At 40.8% G+C, this 4434-nt stretch overlaps 1 protein-coding gene across 2 annotated transcripts in view; it reads right to left on the reverse strand.

Moving 5' to 3' along the window:
* Positions 1-4434, reverse strand: part of LOC106869342 (NOP protein chaperone 1-like) — a 49580-nt gene that overhangs the window by 12838 nt on the left and 32308 nt on the right. The gene's annotated exons all lie outside the window — the stretch shown is intronic.

Below are 4434 nucleotides of genomic sequence, written 5' to 3' on the forward strand. Positions count from 1 at the left end.
TTTTACCACGACAGACACGTACACAGCATCGAATACAACGATGTGAGTGAAAGCTGCTCTCACTGTATTGTCCGGTGTCTGGTAATCCCTTCGATACCGACATCAAACCAAAAAAAGAATAGTGACCACAGAGTGTGGGTAATTATGTCAAATGTCACTGGCAATGTGCATTCAGCTGATTGCAACTGTTAAAGCAAGTCACTGAGCATGCGTACATGTCATACGGGAGAGTTCCAATCAGGGGTGGATAACACCTTATAGGAAAGCCCTATAATCAATGAAGAAACCTTTACGAGGTTGTTCGGATTGCTAGAAATAGCAGTCAAATCTCTTTCCAATTACAACCTCCCATCTTTAAAAAAGGACACACTGGATAAAGTAGTCTGGGGTATATTGTGTTTGAATAAAAGATGGAATGGTCATAGCTGGAGTGGCTTTGATTATAGGCCTGCTCAATAAAAGCTGATTCTAGGAAATGAAGAACATTAATGCCAAACCACATCCTAAAAACATTATTTTAGCCATCACTCAGTCCAAGACAGAAAACAAAGTTACACACAAAAATAGCAGCAGCCTCAATAAAGTCAGAAACTCCAAGTGTCTTTGCTAGGTTATAAACCACCAGAGACAACAGCAAATGTCAGGCTTCAAGTAAATACAACTTGCCCACCTTCACTGTGGCGACCTGCCAATTCTACAGGTGTACAGGAAGACTGAATAGAAGAAGACACAAAAAAAGTCATATAACCAAACTGCAATGTTGTACCCATACAATTAAACCATTGTATGTTGGAATGTGATTTTCCCCCTTTTTCCTTTTTTCAAATTGTTTTAGACATCACAGCTAAGGGCATGCTGGAGCACAACTTTAGTGTGTTCTCTCAGCAAAATGAAAGTATATCTGAAACAGGATTTGTGAAGCAATACCTAGTTGTTTGAGTGATTACCTATTTGTTGTAAGCTTGCTCAATAAGGTTTGAAGGTGAGATACTATTAGAATGACGACAGAGATATAGGATTAAAGATGTCTAAGTGTAGTTTAGAGAGAGAGTCCAGTATATGACTGGTACTCTGACTATTTCTCTTGAAATTGGTCACACTGAGTTGTGAGAAAGGGTGAATGGAAGAGTTAGCAACCTCTTCCCATAGAAAATTAATATGTTACTGGAACCATCCAAAGATAGAGTGATGTACAGAACAGCACAGCATCATTATTGTACATAGATGCTAACATACAGATACATACACACAAACACATAGCTGTGTGGTTAAGAAGCTTGCTTCCTAATCATGTGGTCATGGGTTCAATCCCACTGTGCAGCACCTTGGGCAAATGTCTTTTACCTATTGCTCCAAGCCATCAAGGCTCATTCCTTGGTCCGCTTCTATTTATCACAATCTTACAGGCCATCCACACAGGAGTTTGACTGGTTGTCCATGGGAAACTTCAGTAGGCTAGTTCTCATAAGTAAATCTATAGTAGAACTAGGGAAGAAATTCCAGGCATGGAAACAAAACTTAGAATAAATAACCTTAATGAAAACTTAGTAGCAACTAAGGTGTTTGTATCAGTAGGATAGAAGACAGGTTGTCAATGGTCTTGCTTGATATTCAGAAAAGGAGTTGATAGGAATTCTATATGCTGTACCCAATATAAGCTATGGAGACAAGAGGTGTACTGGAACCATAAATAGGCTAATAGAGAAGACAAGCTCTTGCATGTAGCAGATGCACTGAAGCATACAAACTAAGAGTACATCAGAAGCAAGTCCTCTTAACTGTTGACTGACTAACTAGAAGTAGTTGTTAGCTTCAGTTATCTAGGTGACAAAATAAGTAGGGAAGGTGGTGGTTCAGCAGAAAGAAGAGTGACAGGTTGGGAAAAATTCAGGAAGTTATTACTTCTGATCGTAACAAAAGTTCATCCCTGTCATGGGGAAGGATGGATTGTATGATGCTTATGTAAGAACTGTGATGCATGGTAGTGAGACATGGGCCTTGAAGGTAGAAGACTAACAAGGACTAGAAAGAAATGGGACAAGCATGCTCTGATGGATGTATATAATAATAGTGCGCATGAACCAAACTACATCTCTTCGTTATGCACTGTGTTTGTTTCTCCCGCCAACTCTTGTAGCCCAACACCACTCTGTCATCTTTTTCTCCTGTCCTTCTTGCTACCAACTGTATCATTGCTATCCTGTCACTCCCATATATAATCGTGCTCCACCACTCACTGCATCCCTCTTTTCCTTCTCCTCTCTCCCTTTGCACTCTTGTGAACTTCTGGCTCATACACTCTGACAAATCCTCTACCACTACATTTACATTCCCCTTCTTTGTACCTTGGGAGTATGCCCTGGCTCATCACCACCATTTCTCTCTCTCTCTCTCTCTCTCTCTCTTTCCAACTAGAGTAACCATGTATCTCCTGTACAAGACATCTGTTTCTGTCCCGCTGTCAAAGTTTAACCTCATCACCTGGCACAAAGCCACCTCTCTCAATATCATTCTCCCTTTCAGTTGTAGGATCTTTGTCTTGCAAGTTACCTGCTAACCTCGCCAATGTTGGTGCCACATAAAAAGCATCCAGCACACTCTGCAAAAGTGGTTGATGTTAAGAAAAGCATACAACCATAGAAACCATGCTGAAGCAGACAGTAGAGCTTGGCACAATCTTCAGGTTTTCCAGCTCCTATCAAATCATCCAATCCATGTCAGTACGGAAGGAGGACATTAAATGATGACAATGATGAATGCAGGAGTAAAAATGAGCTGAGAGTAGAAAATTAATGTAAGAGGAATTGGGTGTATGTATAGGAGAGAAGGCTGCACTGGAATGGGCATGTGATGCATATGGAGGATTTGACTACTGTATCAGGAAGTGTCAAGTGCTCCAAGTTAATGGTAATTTGGAAATGAGAGAGAGAGAAAAAATTTGGGATAAAGTGGCAAATGCTGACCTGAAGATACTGCATTTTACAAAGATGACAAAGAACTGCACAGCACTGCAAAAGACCCAATTATCCATGGCAAAATGTACCTTGACACAAAGATGTCATTTAGAGGCTGAGATGTTTTTATCTTGCTTAGCCTAACTTACTGCTCTTTTCACCTTGTGTCCTTAAACCTTACACTCTGCCTTTATTTTCCCCGCTCCTCTTTATCATTTAGAGTCCTCCATCTCTCATTTCCCCACCACCTGTGCAGGCAGCATCATCCTCATTACTGACTCCTGAGTCCTACGTATAAGAGACTACACAGGCCCACTGTCATCCACCTACACAATACACTCCAACTTTGCTCTTCTGAACTATCAGAATTCACTTTTCCACCTCTGGAGCACTTCTTTTACTACACATTACCAACCTTTGCCTCATCACCCTTGTTCCCCTCTGCTATTGCCAACTATTACCCTACTGATTCCACCCCAAATAACCCTGCCTTTTCCATCGTAGATTTGTTCCTTTCGTTCACTCTTTCTGGTCCTTCTGATGCCATTGTTCTCTTTCTTCCCAATTCCCCATATGAGCCACCTGAGCAAATGTACACGCCCTAAGTTATTGAGTCCTTTTTACACATAAACACTAACCCCCCACCCCTCGCAACCCCATATTTTTAGCCTTTCTGTTGCCATCAGTTTCTCCATACCTTCAACCTTGATCTACATGCCTTAGGTTGCAGAGCACTCTTTACTTTTGCGATGCACAAAGTAATCTTCTGTGCTGATGCCTTGAGAGAACCTATCCATCTACAATGTATGTAGAGGGAGTGCTGATACAGTCTCGTATTAGTGCCACAGAAAATGCACATTAAAGTGGTTGACAACTGAACAGAGAAAGCATATGGCTGTGAGGTACCTTTAGTCTTCTCTTTACTATTACTGCATTGAAAAAAATATGCCCAGTACAGTGTATAAAGTGGTTGGCAATAGGAAGGGTGCCCAGCTGTAGAAACTAAGTCAAATGACATGTACAAGTACCAGTCTATGAGAGCAGCAGCTGTCAATAAGAAATGAAGACTGTGATGACCTGTTCAACCCATGTCAGCATAGAAAGTGATGTAAAATGATGATGATGATATATCATATTACACACACACACACACACGTATGTTTATATGGCTGTGTGCTTAAGAAGTTCACTTTACAGCCTCATGATTTTGGGTTCAGTCTCACTACGCAGCACCTTGGACAAGTGTCTTCTGCTATAGTGTGTTTGTCCCCCTCCACATCACCACCTGACAACCAGTGTTGGTTTGCTTACATCCATGAAAACTAGCAGTTCAGCAAAAAAAGACTGATAGAATGAGTGCCAAACTTAAAAAAATAAGTACTGGAGTCGATCCCCTTGACTAAAACTCTTGAAAGCAGTACCTCAGGATGGTCACAGTCCAATGACTGAAACAAGATATATATATATATATATATATATA

Source organism: Octopus bimaculoides, chromosome 1 (assembly GCF_001194135.2).
Source record: "Octopus bimaculoides isolate UCB-OBI-ISO-001 chromosome 1, ASM119413v2, whole genome shotgun sequence".
NCBI lineage: Eukaryota > Metazoa > Mollusca > Cephalopoda > Octopoda > Octopodidae > Octopus > Octopus bimaculoides.